Source organism: Curcuma longa, chromosome 12 (assembly GCF_044706935.1).
Source record: "Curcuma longa cultivar G26 ecotype Majalengka, Jawa Barat chromosome 12, ITB_CL_G26_1.1, whole genome shotgun sequence".
NCBI classification, from domain to species: Eukaryota; Viridiplantae; Streptophyta; class Magnoliopsida; order Zingiberales; family Zingiberaceae; genus Curcuma; species Curcuma longa.
The window spans coordinates 5,921,839-5,927,209 of NC_133872.1; the positions used below are offsets into that span (position 1 = coordinate 5,921,839).

The 5,371-nt window shown below is 41.8% G+C and overlaps 1 long non-coding RNA gene and 1 pseudogene across 2 annotated transcripts; one reads left to right on the forward strand and one right to left on the reverse strand.

The window, feature by feature from the left end:
• Positions 1-365: 365 nt before the first annotated feature.
• LOC141842719 (uncharacterized) lies at positions 366-2,839 on the reverse strand. Of its 2 annotated transcripts, none has more exons than XR_012602973.1 (3): positions 2,565-2,839; positions 1,654-1,732; positions 366-631 (listed from the first exon to the last, which is right to left on the reverse strand). It is a non-coding gene; the product is annotated as an uncharacterized LOC141842719 (long non-coding RNA). The 2 variants fall into 2 exon arrangements; XR_012602972.1 differs by having other exon boundaries at positions 366-637.
• Positions 2,840-3,631: 792 nt separating this feature from the next.
• Positions 3,632-4,993, forward strand: LOC141842808 (uncharacterized; annotated as a pseudogene).
• Positions 4,994-5,371: the final 378 nt, after the last annotated feature.

Consider the following 5,371-nt stretch of genomic DNA (forward strand, 5'->3'; position numbering starts at 1 on the left):
TCCATCCCTTCAGTCGACTGACGTGAAGCTCTAGTCGAGTCGTTATACCTTCTGTTTGCCATCAGTCGACTGGTCTTCAAGGTCAGTCGACTAATCTCCAGAAACGACTCGACTGGAGTTAAATCCAGTCGATTGATGAGGCATATCAGGTGTAATAACATAGTGCCAGTCGACTTGTCATGACCCGAGAGATAGCCGTCCGAAAAATTTTGGCAGCACCTCCCCAGTATCGCTGACAATTCCCTGAATACAAACATGAATATACATCGGCCACAGACGGCCTGAAATATGGACTACACGTCCAATCATACACATACAAGTAAACAGTTAATGAACTCTACCTATAAGGTCCACACGGCCACATATAATCAACCCAACACATGTACCAAAACTAGAATGCGTAAGCGGAAGTATAACAAGCATAGCTATGAAATCACGAGTAAGCAACATGCTCTAGTTTCGAAAAACATCAAAACGAAATCCAAAATCCGTTAGTGCAGAAAGTAATCAACTACATCCATAGTACCCAGAATGTACTACAACCACGTCCACACACACACACACACGGGAATGGTCTTCGTCGTGAGATGGCGTAGCTGGCAGATCCCGGACATCATCTGTAAGCTCCTACCTGGTACTTGGGAAGACAGAAAAATCCCAGGGTCCAAAGAGGTGAGTACAAAACTCAATGGGTAATATAGAACCAAATAGTGCATGAAGAGATAAATAAAGATAACAAAGATACATACCAAAGTTCAACAAGATATCATAAATAACTCTGCAGGTAGTAAGCACTAGCATAGTCTCATGTGATGCGTCGTATGAATGACATGTCAAACAAAATGCAACAATCAAGAATCAAACAGATAAGCAATCAAATGCAGGATCAGTACGGTCCAATACATATACATAACATGCACATGATGTGTGTATGCATGATGCAACTGCCCCACACGCTACAGCACTCGTGCAAGCATCTGAGGCTGGGTATGGCCGACATCGGGGGATCAGTACTCCGCGCCCTACAACAAAGTAGTCCGGTGATCCAAATCGAGGGATCAGTGCTCCGCGTCCGGTGATCCCATATCCTATGGCCGATATCTGTCCTCTAATACTCTCCGAGTACCACCCCTAACCGGTGTCGGGATCAGATCATCGACTCGGCTGCGTACACTGCCATACAGCCATCGACTGCGTACACTGCCATACAGTCGCCATCAGTATGATGGAAGTAGGGGTCATATCACCTATATCAATATACTACTAAAGGCCAACTATAGACACGATATACCCACACCATTGGGATTTACAATCGTTATCCAGCGTCATGATGAGATGTTCATTTTTATAGTCATTAGCACTTACTAAGCTAATCAATAAGCATGATTATAGGTCCAAATAATCTCGGCTATCATAAGAAGAGAACTATACCAGTAGTAATCGCAATATCGGATCAAGGATAGAAACAAATTCAAGAACAATAACCAAGGTCAACGAATATAGGGTCAAGCATGATATAAACATGATTAATATAAGAAGTAAGCAAATAACAGCAGAGACAGAGTCAAGGTATCACAAACAAACTACTGAAAAAGGGAATCATGCACTGCAATGGAAAAGGACTGTATTAACCAGATACAGTAAATCACCCACCTGAATTAGACGGTTGTCAACAATGGCGCTCCCAAAATCTCAAGACTCTATGTATCTTAGGATCAACAAGTCCAAAATCCTGAAATTTTAGATATGATAACACTGAATATACTATTGTATTAAATTAAAATAAACTACATCCTAACCCAATCATTTAGATTGATCCAACCCATCCAATTTAATCCAATCCCATGGTTAAACACGACTTAACCACAATTCAGCCACCTTAAAGTTCAATTAACTAATCAATTTATACTTGAATTCATATTAGTTACTTCAACCTCACCCATTTCATCTATTAATTAGTTAATCCAATTAACTAATAATTAAATCTATAACAACCTAATTACTTTACTTATGTTAATTTAATTAAGTATCAAATAATCAACTATCTAAGTGTTCACTTAAACAGATTAGCCTTCAATAGTAAATTGATTAAACTTAACTAATTACTAACTTAACTACTTAATCAATCAATTAATTAAAGCAATTAACTCTATTAAGCCGATTCATATATGATTAAACTAATTACTTTTCTCAATTCCTCAAATATCATTTGTTTAATCAAACCAACCCTAAATACATAAATAAATCTTAATCCAATTTAATTCGTGTTGCATTCCTAATGTCCCAAATCAATTATGATGAAATACACATGAGCTCACATATATCTAGTAGTAATTATTTCAAAGAAGGATTGATGCCCTCGTAGAAAATACCAATTTTAGCAGTCAAGGCTAATTGCATGGATCCCAACCAAAGACATGCTTCTAGTAATTCTGCGAACCGCATATCAATCCACTTTGGAATTCTTGTACAAATCCCGAAATCCTCAACACATCTATTACTCGGACAAGGCATACATCCCTATTTCACCACAGATCTTGTATCCAACAGATGAACCAACGTACCTTTCCCTAACTGGCGGCGGTGGCAGCTCCGTATCACGGCAGAGAAGGTGGCAATGGCAAAGAGTTGTGGAAACTTCTCTTGGCAGGCGGCGGCGGTGGCTAGACAGCAAGGGATGGCGCTGAGCAGGGCGATCGGGCAGAGCGGCGGCTAGCTCCTTGCGGCGGTGTCGGCGTCGGCAACAGAGGAGGGGTTGTGGCGTCTTCTTTAGGCAGCAAAGGGGCGGCGGCGTGGCTTGTGCAGCGGCGAAGAGGAGGAGAAGAGAGGAGGGAAGGCGCGTCTCGCACGGGGAGGAAGCCAATCGTGCGATTCGTAGCTTTAAAGAGGAGCTACAGTGCAGCTAGGTCTAAAGGGTTGAACCGGCTGTATAACAAGTGAACCGGTTATATAACAAGTGAACCAGATCGGTTGAAAACGGTAGCAAATCGGGTTCATCTTTGGTTCGCTTGGTTCTTTAACCAACTTAACTCCGATTTGACTCAAACCAGTTCTGTTGGATTCGTCTCCGGGAGACGAGTCTTTTCATCCATTTTATTTTATTAAAACCCCCTCCAGTACGAACTAAACCAACTCGGTTCAGTTTGGTTCAATCTCGGTTCGTTTGGTTTACTAACCAAACGACCTCTGGTTCAAGCCAATCTAGTTTCGATTGATTTCGTCTCTGTAAGACGGATTTCCTCATCGCGTTTGTTTTGACAGAGCTCTTTTCCATTATGAATCCATTTAACCAAACCCATTAAAGCTTACCCTTTTATTGTTTAATTCAAATCTTAAAATTTCTAGGATATTACACGACTGCTCTTACCATTTCAGTCGACCCAATTTGGCGACGAACCGAGTCATCGTCGCCAAATTAGCGACGAACGACGAGTTTCGTGGCCAATTGGGCGACGAAATTTGCGACGAAAAGCTTTCGTCGCCAAATTTCACTTAAACCTAACTCCCTTTACCCTTTCTTTTCCCTCCCGATCAAACTTCGCCGCCGTTCTCTTTCTCTCTCGCGAACCAGCCGACCAAAAGCCGCCGCCTCCGCCTCCGCCTCTGAAGCAGACGCTGCCACCTCTGAAATAGACGCCACCTCCTCCTCCTCCTCTGCTTCACCGCCGGTGTTTGCGTCAGTCAAGCTACTCCTCCCCTCTCTGCCCCGTCGCCCTCCCTCGACTGCTCCTCCGAGCTCTCCAACCTCTTCGACTGCCTCCCCTTCATCCGGAACGCCAGCACCGTTGCTGAGCCGGCGGCCAGTTCTGCTCTGGCCTCAGAAAGGTGGTCGAGGAGGCCCCTGCCTGCCTCTGCAGCCTCTCCAGCCAAGGCCAAGCCCAAGCTCAAAGCTTCGGTGTCAACGTCACCAAGGCCCGCACCTCCGCCTGCGACGTCTCCGCTTCCAACTGCAACTGTTTGTTCTTCTCCAATACTCAAAACTCCTCCTTTCCCCCATTTTTGCCCCTTTCTCCTTCTCCTTGTTCATGTTGTTTTGGGTTTTGCTTTGCAGATTCCGGTGCTCCTGCTGCTGCTGCAGCTGCTACAGGTATGTTTCTTAGTTACAATGCTAGCTCGAGGTCATATTTTACAGCAAATTTCCATTATTTTTTCCCCCTGAGATCGAACAGAAAAACTTGTTTCTTGGAACTGTGTGAGTGATAGACAGCTAACCACTGAGAAGTAGAGTAATTGGAGAAGCCAGTGTATTAGAAACCAGACTTGTGCAGACTGGTTAAGTGGTTCCATCTCGAGCCACTAGTGTGCAGACTGAGCCGAACCCGAACACTTACTCCTGTCGGCTAAGTGTTTAAGGTCGAACTGTGCATGAACCATTCAAAATAATCTAATTTAGTGTGTTAGTAGAGTGAATGACCTTTACTCGCATGTTTCAAAAAAAAGACAAGAGTTGGAGCGGAGACTGAGCAAAAGGTATGAATGTTTTAATATATATTCTTATATATTTATGTGTTTAATTTCTCAAATATTATCACATATTAATATTTCTTTTGATAATACATGATAAATATTGTGAGCTTGAGTTAGCACAACGATCTTCAGCTGGTAGCTCTGAGCCCTTAGTTGGCAATAAATTGAGTCTGTGGTTGGAGGCGAGTGGGGGATGCAAAGGTGGTGGAATAATTTTGGGTATGAGTTCTTTGAGCAGAACCCATAGAATTGCTGGTAGCTCTTCTATCACCTTCCCTGCCGTCACATCACAGATACATAGTTTGACAGAGGAGGTAACCCACTTGAAAGGGTTATTAGAACAAAGAGATTAGGAAATGATACGAAGAGATAAGGAATGAAACAAAGAGATAATGAAATTAAAAAATTACAAATACAACAAGCTCGGATCTTGCAACATTTTCAGTTGCAATCTATTCTTGGTGACGACGACGACGTTGATGACGACCACGATGACGACGGCGACGATGGTGGTGATCCTTCATGAGTTTTTTTGTGTATGAATTGTTTATAAGCATTATTTTAGTTATTTGATATTTTATTAGAGCTGTAAGTTAATAATTTATATATTGTTAGTAATACTATTTATTTTTTTTAAATAGGTAGGTTTTATAAACAAATCCAAAAAAAGGTAAGTCTTTACATATTTAATTTATAGGTTTTAGTTTTAATTTTAAGAATGATACTTTCTCTTTATCTTATTTTTCTATGCAGGCGAAGACAAGATAGTGACGAAGAATCAAGCAGAGTTTCCGACGGACCACGATGATCTCTTCTATCTTATCTTCATATATCTTCTGATTTGTTTGTATCAGTACTTTGTAGCTTCTTTCCTGTATTATGATGATGTGACTTAGTTAGACTT